This window comes from Engystomops pustulosus, chromosome 5, assembly GCF_040894005.1.
Source record: "Engystomops pustulosus chromosome 5, aEngPut4.maternal, whole genome shotgun sequence".
NCBI classification, from domain to species: Eukaryota; Metazoa; Chordata; class Amphibia; order Anura; family Leptodactylidae; genus Engystomops; species Engystomops pustulosus.
The window spans coordinates 193,321,415-193,341,100 of NC_092415.1; the positions used below are offsets into that span (position 1 = coordinate 193,321,415).

The window sequence follows — 19,686 nt, forward strand, 5'->3', positions numbered from 1 at the left end:
CATGCAGCAAATTATAGAGCAGGTTCTATTCCTTTCCGATTTGTTGTCACCACTAAACTGCTATGGAGATGGAAGGGGTGAGAGTTGACCCAGCCAAAAAGGGCATCAAACTTCTCCTGGTTTGCAACCGGTTTTATACTCACATTTATACGTTATTCGGGGGAACCTCCCCCTTCCTCCAAGCATCACGTGATGTGCTCTTCAGTTTACTCCACCTGCCATGCCTAGTGGAGCCACTTTGCCTATTTGTTACACCCCAATGAACTTTTATGGCCATGAGCCAAAAAGTAGGGACTATATGTACCTGATTATTGCACTATACAAGGGAGAAGACTTTGGACTTTGCTGGAAACAATGGCCTGATCAAGGATAGTGTTTCTCAGCTACAAACAAAGATGTCTAAGTCTAGGCCCCAGTTTGTAAGTCAAATAAATAAGAATTAAATAAAAAATCAATTCCGAGATATATTTGTACCTGGCAAGACGTCTGATGATCCGTTGGAAGAAAATGTATGGTCCTTAAGACAGCCTGGGCCCCAGGTGCATTTTCTGATGTGAACAGCAGAAAATGAGCTTGTAAGATAAAACAATCAAAAAAAGTTAGTTTCCTCCTTGAGTAAAATGTAATATAAAAAAGCTTTATGTAACAAAATATAAAGTGCGGGAAAAAAATCTCTGGTCACTTTAAAAAAAGGAAAATGACACACATATTGTACTTACACCTCTGGACAAACTTGGGTTAAAACTAAATATTCAATTTCAAAAGTTATGGAGTTTGGAAGGCAATAATGGAAAGGGTTTTTTCCCCAAAAAAATATATAATTATTTGCATATTTCTCAGAATCCCCTAGTGGAGAATCAATGGCTATAAGTCTCCACACGGCTATAAGGCGAGCTTAATTGGCAAAGTCTCCATAAAGAGAACTCTTACTTCCAGGCTCTAGTGAAAAGCTCCCACTCAGTTAAACCAGTTACCTACACTGTACTGAAGAGATGCAACAAGGTGGAAATAGCGCTGCCTACAGTTGGGAATCTGTTCCTTCTGGAATAGATATACTGATTTGGCTTAATCACAAATCATGTTATTAGGCTTCTTGAAAGTCATGCTTGATGGTAAGAGGGCTGCCATACAAGGAAGTGGAAGAGGTGTGGTTTTCCTTGTACTATATAGGAAAGCTTAATTGCATATTCCCCATCATTATGCAAATAAAGTTTTTTTAAAAAACAGTATATATATATTTGCTATTGTTGTGTACTGACCCAGAAAGAAAGTTTTTATGTTATTTAGGTTACATAGTAATGAAGAAAATCTATGTTAAAAGCAACGTCACACTTGTTATCTTTTTTTTAATATAATGCACAAAAACAATTATTAAAAGTTCCTCAATAGGATCTACACAACTCAAAATGTGTGCTATTAAAAACTCTCTTTCATCCTAAAATATACAAGACCCCATTCAGCTACAGTAACTAGAAAATAAAGACCCATTTTTAGCACTCCCCCAGTCCCCCCAGAGCATAGTACATACACTGCCAAAGTGTTTTTGTATAAAAAATTGGTTTTACAGAAAAAAAGATATGTTATATTGTACCTTTCATTAGCATCTGCTGTGTGACTAGGCAGTTGCCAAATGGGAGGGGCTGGAAAGGAGCAGTCCCCCCCCCCACCCTTGGGGAACAGCTTCTCCATGTAACCTTTTCAAATATATGAAAACACCCATCACTTGACTTAGCCACGCCCCCTGCTCCTATACAGCCAATCCCGAGTGAGGGGAGTTATTCATATATTTGAAAAGGTCACATGTTTCCCAAGGGTCGGGGGCTGCTCCTTTCCAGCCCCTCCCAATTGGCAACTGCCTAGTCACACAGCAGATGCTAATGAGATGTACAATATAACATATCTTTTTTTCTGTAAAACCAATTTTTTATACAAAAACACTTTGGCAGTGTATGTACTATGCTCTGTGGGGACTGGGGGAGTGCTAAAAATAGGTCTCCTGGTGACAGGTTCCCTTTAACATGGAAAACAGCTGCAGGGATAAAGAGCTGTGTTCATTCTGAATGTCCCTTGAATTTAAAATAATTAGCATGATTTCTCCTTAAAAGTATAAAAATCACAGAATAAAACAAAATTAACAATTATATTATAGACTGCAGTTTAAAAATGAAAACAATATACGAAAATAAGTTTATCAAATGATGCTTTTTGTGTCTTATACTGTATTTAATAATATTTATTATTATAGAAACAACTCCAGTATTCATTTCAAATGTTTTTAAATAAAAAAAATGAAAATATTGCTGCAATGAAATATATTTGCTGTTACTGTGGTTACTTGTATTTTCATTTAGATGTATTATATTTTAAAAAATAAAATAATGTTTAACTACTTCTTGGGTTTATTGATATGCTGATTTATTTTCATATATGTTAAGAATGTAAGTTTCCTATTGTGTTACAAATAGTTTTATATATTTTGAAATTTTAAGAATAAGTTGATTTATTACCGTATATACTCGAGTATAAGCCGACCCGAGTATAAGCCGAGACCCCTAATTTTACCACCAAAAACTGGGAAAAACTACTGACTCGAGTATAAGCCGAGGGTGGGAAATGCATTGGTCAAACCCCCCCAGTAGTATACAGCAGCCCCCATGTAGTATACAGCAAGCCCCTAGTAGTATATAGCAGCCCCCATGTAGTATACAGCAAGCCCCTAGTAGTATACAGCAGCCCTTAGTAGTATACAGCAGCCCCTAGAAGTATACAGCAGCCCCCCAGTAGTATACAGCAGCCCCCATGTAGTATACAGCAAGCCCCTAGTAGTATACAGCAGCCCCTAGTAGTATACAGCACTGCCCCTAGTAGTATACAGCAGCCCCTAGAAGTATACAGCAGCCCCTAGTAGTATACAGCCTGCCCCCAGTAGTATACAGCACTGCCCCTAGTAGTATACAGCAGCCCCTAGTAGTATACAGCAGCCCCTAGTAGTATACAGCAAGCCGCTAGTAGTATACAGCAGCCCCTAGTAGTATACAGCAGCCCCTAGTAGTATACAGCCTGCCCCTAGTAGTATACAGCCTGCCCCTAGTAGTATACAGCAGCCCCTAGTAGTATACAGCAGCCCCTAGTAGTATACAGCCTGCCCCTAGTAGTATACAGCCTGCCCCTAGTAGTATACAGCAGCCCCTAGTAGTATACAGCAAGCCGCTAGTAGTATACAGCAGCCCCTAGTAGTATACAGCAGCCCCTAGTAGTATACAGCAAGCCGCTAGTAGTATACAGCAGCCCCTAGTAGTATACAGCAGCCCCTAGTAGTATACAGCAGCCCCTAGTAGTATACAGCCTGCCCCTAGTAGTGTACAGCAGCCCCCTAGTAGTATTCAGCACTGCCCCCGGTAGTATACAGCAGCAGGGGCAAACTATGACGCGGCCCCTGCTGACGTCATAGTATGCGCGGCCACGAAGAAAACATGGCCGCGTCGATGACAGAAGAAAGAAGAGGAGCCGCGGAGAAGAAAGAAGACGGGACGCGCTGACATCGGGGACATCGGTAAGCCGTGCCGACATCGGAGGGTGAGTATATAAGTTTATTTTTTTAAGTGGGTAATTTTTTTTTGGTAATAGACTCGCATATAAGCCGAAGGGACGTTTTTCAGCACATTTTTTTGTGCTGAAAAACTCAGCTTATACACGAGTATATACAGTATGTATTATTTAATTCATTCATTCATTGTTATATGTATTTGTTTATTTTTTATTCATTAATTAACCCAAAGATTTTATAATTTAAAAGTCTCTCATTTTCCACTATAATTTTATCTGCGCTTCCATTGGATTTTAAATAAACCAGACACATAAAATATTGATGAAACCAAGTATGTCCTTTCCGCTTTTCCTTCTCTCAGTGTGTATTTAGGCAGCTAATAACGCCAAATAATCATAGAAATCCATTTAACTCAAAGTGAAATATCTGACAATTATCAGGCCTAGGTTAATGATTTAGTAAATGGATATTAGTAATAGAATCTGTTCCTGGACTTTGAACGGTTGTTGAAATTATGTTATCAGAACTAATCAAGATAGCATCAGGTCATATAATGACAATACATAGTCGATGTATGAGTTTGCTTCTGGGAGGATTTCCATTGGTTGGTGTTACATCTGTGTCAGAGTCTTCCTGTGTTCACACAGTCAGGCTGAAAAGCCACTGAATTGTTCTGGTTCAATTTATTTGGCAGTTTGAACAGTGCCCTAGCGTCAGGGCTTCTGCATGAATGTACCACACCTGGATCTCTGTGAGCTTTGTCCTGGTTTGGGCGAGAGTTAACGTACTCAGAGCTCCTCCCCTTTTACCAGGAGCAGACATCCTACTCTGAAAAATACCCCATGTGGGCTATCTATTCACTGGTTATTTTTTGCTAGCTATACTGTCCATACTACATTGCTATATTTCAGTACTTATAGTTTATGTGATTTGGCTCTAATTTTAGACTACCCTTTTGTGTATGTGATTTTGTACCATATATACTACCTCAGTTGTGACTTAGATTGTTGTTTTTCTTGTTGTTTATTTGTTTGTCATATTTTTTGTCTGCACTTTGGCATAGTGAGGGACCATCTTTGTGCTTGTCCATTATCGCCTGGGATACGCAGAGTCAAGCAGGAGTGGGCTGAAGTTTTAGTGTTCACTGTTGTATCTGTCCTCCCTAAGTCCAGTGTTAACCATTACAGTTGGTGTTTTTCTTTTTAAAGTCATATAGGATAAAAATTGTTTTCAGGATTGGATAAAGGGAAACATTTTTTTTTCCAGAATGTATTTTTGTAGCCCAGGAGAGTACCAGAGGATACTCTACAGGGCCCAGACCCTCACTCAATAGCTGTCTCCAGAAGTCTAACCAAATACAGAACCATTTGGAGGTTACTGTGATCTATTTCCAAAGTTCTGATGGAGGTTGGGCCCTTAGGATAAATTTATCTGGTGGACCCTATTTTGAAACTTTTTGATGTATTTATACTGTGCCCCATGGTTTTTTCTTAATAAAAAATCCATATGGCAGGTGCTCGCACCTTCACAGAAGACTCACCGAGTGATATTCAGCAACTCACACACAGCCAACATCTCTCTCAACTTCCTTGTCCCCCCTCCCTCATTCCTGAGGCAGGGGGGATAAGGGAGTTGAGAGAGATGTTTCTGAAGAGAAAAGACATGATACATTTTGTAACTTTGGGGTTTGCTGGAAGACTCCTTCACCTTTGAATATTATACTAGAAGTCTAACTTCCCTCTAGAAACTGAACTGCACTGTCCAAACTAGAAAATAATAGAATTAGTTATTATTTTACCTGTAATATTATTTTTTGGATGAAAAAGTGCACTTCCGACTTCTAAACCATTGGTTCGGACCCATCCTTCAGATGTCATGCCACATAAATCTGTCTCAAAGTCGCATCTTTCATATAAGGAGCCTATGGAAAAAATATGAAATGTAAGAATAATGGGAAAATTTCATCAACCTCAGAACTAAGCAATTGTATAAGTATCTAGTGAAATATTTCTGACCAAATACAACAGCTATAAATAATACATTGTCCTGTATGAGAGAGGCCAGAGGAAGCCCTTGCATATCGCAAAACACAATGGAGAATAAAGTATCGCATGCATTGGTGAGTGCCACCTCATTCATTTTTATCCCTACATAAGAATAATAATAATTCTTTATTTATATAGAGCACACATATTACACCGCAACGCTGCACAAAGCTTGTCAAATTGGTCCCTGTCCCGAGTGGGACTCACCATCTAAATAACCTACTTGTATGTTTTGGAGTGTGGGAGGAAACCCATGCAAACACGGAGAGAACATACAAACTCTTGGCAGATGTTGACCTAGTTGGGAATCTAACCCAGGACCCCAGTGCTGCAAGGCAGAAGTGCTACTCACTCAGACACCATGCCTCCCTACTACATTGTTCGGTATGAGTATCAGTTGGCCAATGTCTTGAACATGAGTAGTCCACCACCTTGATCACCATGTTGGCTCCATAAGAGACTTATTACAGACCTCCTAGATGGTGGATCACCAATTTGATGTCTATTTGGCCGCAAAAAGGGGACATGAAAAGGGTTTGGTCTTTCTTCACCAAAAAAATGTTCTGACATGGAACTGGAGCTAAAAGTTTGCTGACCAGCTGTCCTTTTGTTGTTCTGTTTCATCCTTCATCTAAAATCGAGTACCGGTATATCCCTTAACTTTGTGAATCACTAAGGTATGTGGTCTTCTTCATTCCCAGCCAATGTTTTCCTACATCGGTATGTGATTTTGTTTTCCTACATTTCTCCACAGGTCGCCATGTTTGTTTGGTTGCTTTCCCGCAGCTAATGTTTTCTATGCGTTGGAGCAAAAGTTGAAGGAAAGGACAGCCATGTGTTTATTCTGTACCAGATGTTCACTTTTCTGACAAAATTCTGATTTTGATGATCTGTAGTTTGAAAGATAAACATTTTAGTGGACAGATATGGGATAATTTAGGTTTCCTGTGTCCATTTGATATGTTCCATGTCACCAATCATATTGCCTCCATAGATAATGGGTCTTGGCCATATATTTTCGGTGTAGCGTTCTTAAATACATTGAAAACACACTTTACATTTACATCTCTAATTCAAATGTTAGAAGACAATAACATGTGGGCCTAAGGGAAACTATGATAAATTTTTATATGTATTTGAAGCTAAGGCACTCTGGGGGTCATTTACTAAGGGATTGTGGCGCATCGGCGCCGGCATGCACGCAAAGGAAATCGGGGGGCGTGGCTAAACAAAAACCCAACGGATTCGGAAAAACCGCCGCATTTAAAAAAAAAAAAGTGTTGCGAAAATTGCACTTACCTTCACTCAGCCCGGCTCGGTGTATTCCAGTGTATTCCGATGCTCTTCAGCACAGCAGCGCCACCTGGTGGACGTCGGAGGAACTACCTTAATAAATCCCGTCCGGACCCGAATCCACCGCAGAGAACGCGCCGCTGGATCGTGAATGGGCCAGGCAAGTAAATCTGCCCCTCTATCTCCGCCCTGATTTTAGAACAATAATTCAGGGACTGAACTTTAAGCAGCCATTTTAATTTGTTTGGTAAGATTCATCAAACACAAACTAAGCTATGTTCAGGCTATGATGCTTTATGACAATGTAGATCTCAAAACTGGAACAGGGTGATAAGTTCCACCTTGACCAACCCAAAAATAGAGATTAAAGTCGACTCAACTGCCAAAAAGTTGAGGCACTTAAGCAAAAACATCAATGTTTTCACTTGTTCACCATTCCCAATAAAGCTTAAGGAAGATCGACAGGCCAAAATGTTGTAATGGGGTTGAGTCTATAGCAGTGATGGCAAACCTTTTAGAGACCGAGTGCCCAAAATGCAAACCAGACCCACTTATTTATTGCAAAGTGCCAACACGGCAATTCTAGAATTAAATTATTAAAATCTTCTTGCTCCGTGCTATACCACAGCTTTCAAGGGTCTTGAGGACATCAATATCGTTGACAGAAGGTGGGAAAATTTAGATTGCCACTGGAGCTTCCCTGAACATGAAAAATTGTGGGGCTAAGTGCAGGAGCTTCAAAGGCTCCAATGATAATCTGACCATGTCCTCACCTTCTCTTCCTGCAGTCTCAGGTAGACCAAGATGCTTCATGTTTTGGGCTACCTGGGCCTGCAGGAGGATCCCTCAAGTCCTGTCTGGTGTATTCTGTGCTGAGGCAACATCCTAAGTGCCCACTGTGAGGGCTCAGAGTGCCACCTCTGGCACCCGTGCCATAGGTTCGCCACCACTGGTCTATAACACAACTACTCAAGTTATGACATGGAGAGTCCACATGCACAAGAGTGACATCTATTAAGAAGAAATGTTGCATCTAAGGTCCTCCTCGAGTCTATCAACTTTGCCGATTTTGGAAGGAACTGCTCACATTCTAATGTGCATGTCACATCAGTCTGAAATTAATTTGAGAAATAATAGGGGGAAAAGAACAGGTATGTTGCATTTCCAGATGCCTGCTCATTTTTAGTGGCTAATTCTCTTTTAGCCAATGATAACACATACAAACACAGTGGGGCTCATTTACTAAGGGTCCGAACCGCTCACTGAATTGCTCTGGGATTTTGGCGCACACAATCGGATTTTGGCACATCGGCGCTGGCTTTCACGCGACAGAAATCGGGGGCGTGGCCATCAACCCGACGGATTCGGATAAACTGCGGAGTTTAAAAAACGTTTTGTGTCACAAGATCAAGCACTCAAATGCACCGGGAAGAAGCAGTTGAACTCTGGCGGACCTCGGCGCAGCAGCGACACTTGGTGGATATGGGTGCACGACCTTAGCGAATCCACGTCGGACAACACGCCGCGGGATCGCGACTGGACCAGGTAAGTAAATGTGCACAGTAAGGTCAGAAGGAGTAGCGGATGCATAAATTATCATTTGGCCAACAACTTTTGAAGATGCATGACCTCCGTTACACAGCATTCATTGTGTATATGAAGGAAAAAAATGGCTTAGGAAAGTTAGAAAACACTGGTACTCACTGCTGCCAGATTCACTTTGGAACATATACCTAGTTGCAGATTGCAGATTAAGATGGCCAAAGGGCCCGGGTTGTATGAAAGTTGTGGGCCATTACATGTCTAATTATGTAATGCCATTTAATGCCTTCATATGAGTGATGAAAATATGATGACCCTGAATGGCAGAAAGACCCCTTTTCATTAGCCTTATCAACTCAATAACCTTATCAACTCAATAAGCTGCCACCAGTTCTGATTTAATAAAAGCCTGATCCGTAATGGAATTATATAGGGTGAGGAATCAACCCGGTAAGCATGTATATAACCAAGACATGGACGGGGGGATTTGTGGATCGAGATAAAAGAGCAACACAGGTTAAATTTTATATGTTATTGCCTTAAGGGCAACTAGACAAATATATATTGTCTATATATATATATATATATATATATATATATATATATATATATATATATATACACACAGTTGGTTCAAATACAAGTGTAGGACTACAAGTATCAGCATGCAGTATGTTACCTTGTGTGGGCCTAATGGGGACGGGTAGTCCACACTTAATGATCCTTCCTGCACTTGTGATGGTGAATCATTCCCCCAGGTAAGATGATGGTCACAAGTGGTGCTCTGATTATAATAGGTGCAGACACACCCCTGCACACCCTCTAGCGCTCTAGGGACCCTCCTACCTGGTATCAGGATCCAGGATCATGGAGGAGTTCTAGCTTCTAAATGGGAAGGCATAGGGTCAGGATTCTGGTCTCCTAGGATCCAGGTCAATCCAAGGATCACATTGATACCAGACATGACCTATTTGAAATGGTCCCATTCAGAGATATTTATATCTCTGTTTCTAAGAATGCTAGAACCTATTTAGTCACATATATGATCCCCTGGCTATACCGATGCCAAAAATATATCCGGCCTTGGGCTGATATTGACTATAACTCCATGAACGGGATATTAATCTTTTCTTTTATCTCTTGTCTTAAAAATGGAGAGAAGCTCCTAAAAGATCCTGGAGTCGCTGCCACTGCAAATTTGTTAATAGCTACGCCCCTACCGAGCCAGAGTCCCTCTGCAGCCTTTGTAGTAGGACATTCCCAAGATCTCATTAATCATACAAGATAAGTCTACGGGAAAGTGAGAGGTATTAATGGCTAGATGAACTGGACCAAATATGGCATGTGCATCCCCTTGTACATCTATGTACATCACAATATGGTACTAGAAACAACTTAGCTTGGAAAGGAGAGGGATCTCTTCTGTCCACCTTTAGTTCTGCAGTTTGAGGACCTTTGGAAGACCTTAAAAGGTATATATTTGTTTGTTGATTGATTGAGGATTTTATGGATTTTATTATCTCTAAAAAGTAGTATCAAACTTGGCAGTTGGTTCAGGTGGTCATGAGCCCCCTAGAAGCCTTTGGCCCCGAGTAGCCGCCCAAACCACTTACATTATAATCCACTACTGCCTAGATGCTTGGTTCTGTACTCTGTAAACATGATGAGCCGTTATGGAGCTTGGGTTAAATTGCCCTTTCATTGTGATTTTGCATTCGCTAAAGTGCCCTTGAGACACGTAAAAATGGAAAGCATAAAATAGTCTGATATATTCTCTGATAAATACCACATTTAGCATTTAGATAAGATCTGTGGGTTTGCTTTTGTGTAGACAAGTGATTTGTAAGATGTATCAGAATCAGGATTTCGCTGCTGAGGTTTGACAGGGGGGAGGCATTTATAATGATGGAATCACAAATGTTTTGATCAATGCCAGAAAGACGAGAAATCAAACTAAAAGTTATATGCTTCCTATGGAAAAGATTCAACAATCACTTTTAGGAAAATTATTAAAGCTTGGCCAACATGGGATTTCTTTCTGATGAAAGTGTTAAAAAGTCAGTCTCAATGGGGCTTCTAAGAATTAAAGGGGCTGGCCACTCTTTTTCATAAGTTATCCATGTGCCTTTACTGCCTTGTAATAATCCCTGAATGTTCATCAAGTGATTCAGCAGTCCTGCTACTTACTGAAGTGCTGTCTGCAAACGTTAATGTAAATATTTGCTTACATATCTGGGCTCTGATGAATAGGAGGAGCTGCAGCAGGAGATTATCACTCATCTTGCTCCCTCCTACTTCCCTCTTCCTGTGTGTGTCAGAGAGGATGGACAGAGAGAATAAGAAGCACAGTGGGTGAAGCCATTAGAATGGACTAAAGGGAAGAGAAACAGTAAGTTGTGTATGTATGCAGAAAGTAACATGGTGAGAACAGGAAAAGGATGATGTTCTGAAAGGAGGCAAAGATACAGGTACATCTACATGCAGAGACACGTCTAATGGAACATATTTATTCAAAAGTGGCCAACCTCTTTGATAGAAAACAAAAACCCTTATACTCACCTCTACCACTTTTAGATCCCGGCTGCGCTCAATTGCCTCAAACTGCCCAGTTAAGGGCATTAATTGGTTAAGCTGTCAGGAAGTGGCTCAGCTAATCAATGGCTGAAATAGCAGAAATAGCTGAGGCCGTCCATTCATCGGTGAGATAGGCCGCTGTTGAGGCCATTGATTGGCTGAATGAGAGTTCCCAGCCACTTCCTGTTATGTTAAGATGAGTGCAGGAAGTGTATCACATCTAACACCATCCAAAAGGCATCATTATGGGATTGGGAGAAGTATAAGGTTCTTAGGGGTTTTTTGCTGGACGAAAATTTACTAACATTTGCCCATAGATAAAAGAGCTAAATTTGTGGAGTCTCATAAGACCAACTATGTATCATGCGTGGATTAGGTGGCAGTTGCTTCCTTCAAAAATATCAGCATACATATCAATGGACAAATACATGCATGGGCTTGAACCAACTCTACCTGGTAGATGATGTCAGTGGAAGGATGGTTTCTTAGATTTTAACATACCCAGTACTTAGCTTTCAGATGTCTTGCAGTGAGAAACATCCAACACATGCAGAGCTCTGAATGAAGAGTGTATGGGGGTGATCAGGCTGAACATCCGCTAGTAGGTAATCTAAAACACTATTGTCAGAAGCTTTTGAATGGATTCATGCTGCAGAGTTTTCAGTTGTGATTGACAGCTGCCTTGCAGAGATGATTTGTTTGGCCGGGCAGGGTTTCTGTTATGTGGAAAGCTGGGTTGTTTCATCTTGTTTCTGAGCTTTGTGTTTTCAGGTGTGGGTTGGTTGATTGATGGATAGCCTAGCAAGACAGCTGTGAGGGCAGCATCCAGGAATGCTTAAATAACTTATCCTCAGTTCACTCAGTGCTGGTTTTACTTTCTCCTGTCATTTGTTGTACTGTGTACTGTTGCACTGTGTACTGTAGTACTGTGTTTTGCTGACCTGAAACCTGTACCTGAGCCTGGATACTGCGTGATCCAGAACCTTAAACCCCAGCCTGATTTGGAACCCTGTAACCTCAACCTGCACCTTGAACTCCATCTTGATCCTGATCCATAACCTTGAACCCCAGCCTAATCCTGAACCTACACCTAAGCCTGGATCTTGCCTAAAACAAGCCTGGATCCTTCCATGAACGAGAAACCTGAACCCCAGCCTAATCCAGAACCCCAAGCCTGTTCTGAGCTGGATCCTGTCCAATACAGAATCCTGTACACCAAACATGATCCAGAACCTGGACCTATACCTAAGCCCTAAGTGATCTGAAACCATGTTCCTGAGCATTTGCTAAGTTATCTTGTGTCTGTGTATTTATTTGTCTGTCTCTATGTTCATCTTACTTCTGTTCTGATCACATGTTTAGATTAGGGATTGTTAACTAGTAGTCCCCTACCATTAGGGTCTGCAAGGCTATTAGGTAGGGAATTGGTGTTGGGGATGAATTCAGGACCAGCACCCCTAGGTGCATATCAAGAATATCAATTCTAGTTTCATATACTTTTCCACACAGTCAACAGAAGGATCTTTTTATGTGTGAATACTTTTTGATGGCAAGAACCAGTAAGGTGAAACCGCAAGATATCTGTAAACACTCCCCTCCATCCACCCCATTATTATTCAATTGAAAAAAGTTATCTATTATATTACTGTCCTTATCCAACAAAACTGCACTTTAGAGTTCCATCTTTCCATTGATTAATAGCATTATAAAGCGTTTCTTAAGGTGTAATTATTTTATGGGAATTGACTTCATAAATAAAGCCGCCCGAGGCTAACAGATCACGTATGGAACCATAAGTCCTCGCCACTTGTCACCGATAAAGTGTATTAAGGCGTCTTTATTGTAATGAGGTTCCGTATTATGAGTGCTTGAACTGTGATACCTCTTTCAATAATTTTCTCCTTGAAAATACATATTCGACATAGAAAGAGTTGGAAGTCCAAATCGGTGACTAACAGATGGGCGAAGCTTCATACTCAGGCTCGGGTCTAAATCATTACTGGGAAACATCCATTTGTATTCTAATGTAGCATAACATTAATGCAGGATTATTTTCTACATGATTTATACAAATCTGACTTTGCCAAACTTCTTTTAACCTTTTTTTTTTGCATTATTCATTGTGCTGCACTGTGAAACGGCAGCAATGAAATACAAGTTTTCTCAACTCAACGAAGTTAAGGTTATTCTTCTAGTAAAGTTCCTTAGACTCAAGAACATCAAAAAGATTGAACATTTTGAAGTCCAATGACCCTGACATCCGACTTATAGGAAAGAGTCATGAGGAACTCATACTCATTAGGCAGGGTTCACACTGCATTTTTTTCCCTAAGGATATTTTCCCTAAGGATATTGTCAGGCTTAGAGGTAGCCCGCCGCAAAGCGGGTTGGACTTGCTGCGGCGTGGTACCACCAGGTCGTTCCACAGGCGTGACTTGTCCGCAGTGGAAGCCAAGGTCAAGGTACAGAAACGGCGGGCAATCTCGTCGTCGGGGACAGGCAGGAGGTCAGGACAGGCAGCACAGGATCGGAGTCAGAGTCGTAGCAACAGGTCAGGGCAGGCGGCAAAGGAGCGAAGTCAGAAACGGAACAAGGGTCACAACGGGAAATCTCAAGAACAGCACAAGGCATCAAATACAGCTTTCTCAAGGGCGCAAGGCACGAAGATCCGGCAAGGGTAACAGGAAGAGGCAGGGTTAAATAGATTAAGGGGAAAAGGCCAGCGCCAATTAGCGGCGCATTGGCCCTTTAAATTTGCAGAAGCTGCGGCGCGCGCCCTAGGTGTCGGGGACGCGCGCACACAGCCAAGGAGGACGGAGCAGCCGGAGCCATAGCAGACGAGCCAGGAGCCGGGAGGATGAATGATGTTCAGGGTTTTTTCCCTTATATGAACCTGCTGATTGATGTATACACTCAGCGGAGGCCAGGGGAGGGACTTTGCATCCGTCTTCTATGGCCTCCACTGGCCTCTGCTAAGTGTACACATAGCTGAGCAGAGGAGCAGGAGCAGGATAGAAAGACACAGCATGATGTATTTCCATCAGTGGTGTAGCTAGGAGAGGAAGGACCGCTTAGCAGTCTTCTGAATGGGATCCATCTTCCCCCTTAAAAAATTATAAATATTTGTATACTAACACATGTGAGTTACAATCACACACATTTATACACTCATATACACACCATATGTACATACAACACATACACAAATATGTACAGTTCCATATACACCCTTAAAGCATATAGAAATTGCATATACACACATACAGTAACTACACAGATACATACAGTACTACTGTATATACAGACATACAACGTATACACACACAAAAAGTATATAGGTACCACATACACATACAGTAACTACACACATACATACAACACTATTTACAGACATACAACATATACACGCACAACAAGTATATACATACCACACGCACATACAGCAAATGCACATCCAATCCTCCAGATGCAAGGGCCCCTTTGACACTGCAGGCCCCATAGCAGCTGCTATGGCTTCTCCTGCTGTAGTTATACTCCTGCTTTCCATCCTGAGTTTCTCAATGTATACAACTTATACTGATCAGAAGGAGACAAAATGGATTACTCCGTCTACCCGTATATTATTATTATCATTATTATTATTATTATTATTAATCCTGGATATTATCAATAATTATATTTTTTATTATACTTTGAAAGGAAATGGACAGGTGGGGCTTAATTACTAAGGGTTTGGGCAGCACTTTCATCGGATTTTTCGACGTTTTCGGGATTTGCGCCATTAAGTAAGTAAAACTTTTTCTCCCAATGTTATGGTTAGTAAAAACAAAAAACACCAATAATTTAATATATTTTGGATGGCTGTTCAATAAATCGTCCCAGAAAACCTCTTTAAGCACATGCTTGTGATTTGGAAATGCGTTTCAAGCAAGGGGTTGTCCAGGATTTGAAACATACAGCACTGCATTGGGTCAGGTACTACAGCTCACCTACATTGCGGCCGGGTTCCTATAATGACCCCTTTAATGATGAATAACTTTGTACAAAGGTAAAACTCTACAACCTTATACTTTCCTCTGCCTTTCATGTCTTAACCACTATGAAGATATTCATCTACTATCAGTCCATGAGAAGACTCTTGTCTGTACGTAGCTCGTTGTGCTTTATTCGGCCAGTATGCAGAACTGGATTTCCAAGGGCGGTATTCTGAAAGGTGTGGTCTTAGGAAAAGATTTACTCATATCTGTCTGTATTTCAGTCTATCTACACAGAAGCGCCTAGTCTGGACACCGAAATGAATTTTATACATTGGGGCAGATTTATCAAGCTGTCTGAAACCAATCACAGCTCAGCTTTCATTTTACCAGTGCTCATGAATATTTTAAAGGGGAGCTGTGACTGGTCGCCATGGGCAACTAGAAATATTCTGACTTTCAGACAGCTTGATAAATCTACCCCAATATGTTAATTTGTTATTTAACATAAATTTTCCCCGGTTAAGCCATATTTCGTAAAAATCTCATCCAATTTACACAATGAACATAAACAAATATCAAAATAAAATTGTATGAATTATTATTGTAAGGCTGAACACAAACTTTTTTTTATCTTGAGGTCCTTTACCCGTGCAGGTCCTGAAACCCGAGCTTCAGACCAAAGTTTGTTTTCATTGTTTAGACTCAACCCTGCCGGTAACTGCCACGATTGTTGCCAGCATTGATCGTCGATGTCAACCCTATAAATGCTGGAAACCGGCATTAATATGCAACTGCCGGTTTTGGTGGCGCCACTTAAAAAATATATACCGTGATCAGTGCTGGTACCAATTGGGGTTGTTAAACAGTGATGAGTAGAAATTCCTGAAAAAATTATTTTTTCAGAGGACACTTAGGGGGACATTAATCATAGTGGGGTCTCAGGTTCGTCTGTTTTTGCGCCTGGTTTGCTCTTCTTTTTGGCTCCTGATCTATGATGTATCTAGTTCTGCCTTAGTAAATGCGTTTTGGATTTGTCGCATGTCCGATTCATTTGCGCCTAAATTTGCGCCAAATTTGTCTCAAATTATTAGATCTCATTTGTGAGCAATAATGAAAGGAGACTGAGAAAATGTGACAGAACGTTCAGGGCGTCATCTCTGCACAAAAACTATCATTGTGATGTAACTGCAGGGACTAAAAGTGACAGAGATGGAAAAAAAAAAAAAATTCTTGCTGAAATGAGTCTTTCCTTTTTTATTATAATTTACATGAAATGGAGACTGATAATATTCTCAGATCTGTACAATAAGACAATAATCACTCCCAGAGATGATCCCATAGACAATGATGAAGTCGTTACTGGAGAAATTTTACATTTTAAAACTGAGCAGAAGGATTTTTCATGTTGCAGAGAGATAATTTTTCATTGGAAAGCGAAAATCTTTGTTTTTAGTCATGAAAAGTGAATTTTTTTGGAAGTGCACCTGCTCAGAGTAGGTGCATTTTTGCGCCTTTTTTGCGCCTTTTTAGTTGTTCTCTACCATTCTTGGCCAAAATGGGAACAGGAAAAAAATGTGTTGCTTTTAATTCCTGTTTGAAACCTAAATATAAAGTCAAAAACAATATATAACATATATAATAAAATAATTCTAATGCTCTACTTACATGAAACTTCATCACTGCCATCTCCACACTGATCGGTGAAGTCACATACATTATCCAGCGGCACCGAGACCCCGCGGCCACACTGAAATCCATCCCCATGGCTCGTCCTTAGGACGGCATTGATCAAGACTAATATAAAGGCACCAAAGTATCTGCAATCTTTAAGCATTTGGGTATAATAAAAAAAAACTAAAAACTTGTATTTCTTGGAGGCATCTAGGCCGATGAGTGACTGACTGTGTTGTCACATCATCTGCTGTCACTAGAATGGGCGGGTGAGTCTTTAGACAATGTTTAACCGGTGCAGGTTTATGGCCGGCCGCTCAGTGCTGTTACTCCAGTATTATCAATTATTGTGCCTGGCAGAGAGATCTGATAACTTCCCTCAGATAACCAGTCAGGTTTCAGATGAAACGTGGAGCACTACTTATCTTAATGACTTTTTTTTTTTCCTCATGTTTTCTTGACATAAACTTTGGGCTGTATTACAGCAACGTGATGTCAATGGGAAAAGAAACTGTGAAAGACTTGAACTGTGGACGCAATGTGACAATGCAATAGGAAAACACGTAAAGATGTCATCAAAGATTTGATCTGCAACATCCCTGCCAATGCATGGGCAGAGGAGTAGTTGCGAATAAGCCCCTTGTACCATCCAGTACACATAGAGGTAATTGTGCAGCCTGGATAGGCAGGAGTTAATATTATTTAATGTGTAATCATCCAATGACATGCCTCAATGCACTTAATTGTAAACTGGGGTGTGATTGGGGAGTGAGCCACCACCTGACCAGAGGAAGTAACAAAACCCCTGGACAGGAAGTGATAAACTCTCTTAGGATCCAGCTTCTGACAGAGGAGCATCATATCTAAGAGCACATGCTCTTACTGCAGGCCTCCTAGGCCTCAGCTCTCACTATAGAGCTACAGGGTATCAGTCCACCTTCAGGGCTGATACTGAACAATACCCAGGACTAAAGCTGAAGCTTCCAAGATTGGACACAGCTACATCCCAGCCTGTATCTGCAACCAGGCTGGTGACCCAACTCCTGAGGTTCACTCTCCAAGAGCACTCCCAGTCAGACCACCATCTGTAAAGAATCGTTGGGCACGTTGCCTGTTGCTGTTGGTTCGAATAAAGAACTGTAAGTTACTTTTGCACAACGCTGCCTCCGTCTGGTCCCTGCTACGCTCCCTCATCCATCATCCAGGGACACATACTACAGACACTAAGGGTTGTCCCAGGTAGAACCAGTATATCAGCCTCTCCCTCATATATTTCCTTGCACGCACCACCTGCTGGAGACCTGCCAGGCAGTAGGACAGCCCTCCGGTCCCCATACCAAGCACCGTGACACTAGCGTGCCTAGGCCGCAACCGCCAGCCACTGCGGTATTCTGGGCCCAGGCTGCCTCCAGGCCCCAAGAAAAGGCTAGGCCCCGGTGCGGGATGTTGCTTTTCAATTTTAATGGAAATTAGTTTATAACTAGGGATGAGCAGACCTGCTCAAATTCGTGCGAGTTCAGTAGAATCCAAACCTGAAAGTACGGTCAAGGTTCAGGTCCGGGTTCAAATGTAAATGCTGACTCCCATTAGTAACATCAGCACAAAGTGGAAGAGGAAAGTGTTCCTGCAGAGCGTAACAGCCTGTGAACCAGCAGCATGGAGGGGCTCTGGGAACTGCCCCAGCAGCCCTTCAGGATCATTAGCATAATTTAAAAAGTTGATTTTAGAAGGAAGGAGGTTATGGATAACAAATATAAGAAGATTCCCACAGTCACGGTGCCTGGATCTATGAGTAATGTCCCTGGTTCATCAGGATGGATTGTGATGGTAGATTTCCTTTAACCTGCTCCTCATTTTGCACAGTTCATGCTGCAAAATTATACCCAAAATCGAAAAAACCAAAATGCTGTTTTTATCACTACCTCTTTAAATAATAGTAAACTACTATATTAAACCTAAACCAGAATTTTGCTATTAAAACACATAATTCATCAAGTTTATACAGCTCCGTATCAGTGGATTCCCCCTGTGGGATGGGAAAGTATTTACTGTAAGTTAATTACGATATAATTTGGATATAATTAGGATATGAAAGACAATCACTAATTACACAAAAACTAATAAAATCTAAAGTAATATGGAATTTATGCTCACAGCGGGTCTAGAACTAAAGACCTGGAGGCAAAAAAAAAAAAATCTTGTGCTCGTCCCTGCACCTCGCCCTGGGCGCCCTGCGGCCTCATCTCTGCTATTCAAACACCAAAGCTTTTACATTCTGTCCACATTATATTGTACTGTAAGAGGCATTATTTATTTAGTGTCATGGTGCGTCTATAGAATACCTTAAAATTTGTAGCTCTCTCAACTTTTATGTTATTTGGGAAGTTTTTTAAACTCTTAAAGGGAACCCGTCACCACTATTTTCACAAATACAGGTAGTGGCAGGTTCCCATAGAGCTCTAGTAACTATCTGACACCCTGCTTTTAGCTAAAAATTGTTCCCCTCAGATCCCCATAAAATCAGAGTTATAATCTTGCCTGGTATCTATGCAGCTTTGGAGCGAGTCCATGGGGGCGTGGCCTAATGTCATGTGACCAGGGTGACATCATCAAAGGTCCTTGAGCTACTTAATATGAAAACTATACCCCATGTACATATCTGACCACATAAAACAATCACAGCAGCCTCCATGGACTTCTACTCCTCTCCATGCAGGCTGCTGTGATTTCATGTGATAAAATATGCTGTGATTTCATGACATATATGCTTAGTGTACAGTTCCTAATGCTACAAAAGCTATAGGACCTGCGATGATGTCACCCTGGTCACATGACATTATAGCAGCATACAGAGATAGGCATGGGGAGGAGCTGCTGGATTCAGCCCGAGGAGGCCACGCCCACCTGGACTACATGTAGCCATGCTTAGTTACCAGATAAAACTATAAAGTTGAATATATGGGAATCTCAGGGGCATCATTCTTAGCTACAAGCAGGGTGTCAGATAGTTATTAGAGCTCTATAGGAACCTGTCACT

The 19,686-nt window shown here is 41.2% G+C and overlaps 1 long non-coding RNA gene across 1 annotated transcript; it reads right to left on the reverse strand.

Moving 5' to 3' along the window:
* Positions 1-474: 474 nt before the first annotated feature.
* On the reverse strand, positions 475-16,893 carry LOC140133684 (uncharacterized). The gene is made up of 3 exons (XR_011855936.1): positions 16,644-16,893; positions 5,346-5,468; positions 475-572 (listed from the first exon to the last, which is right to left on the reverse strand). It is a non-coding gene; the product is annotated as an uncharacterized lncRNA (long non-coding RNA).
* Between the last annotated feature and the right edge of the window lie 2,793 nt (positions 16,894-19,686).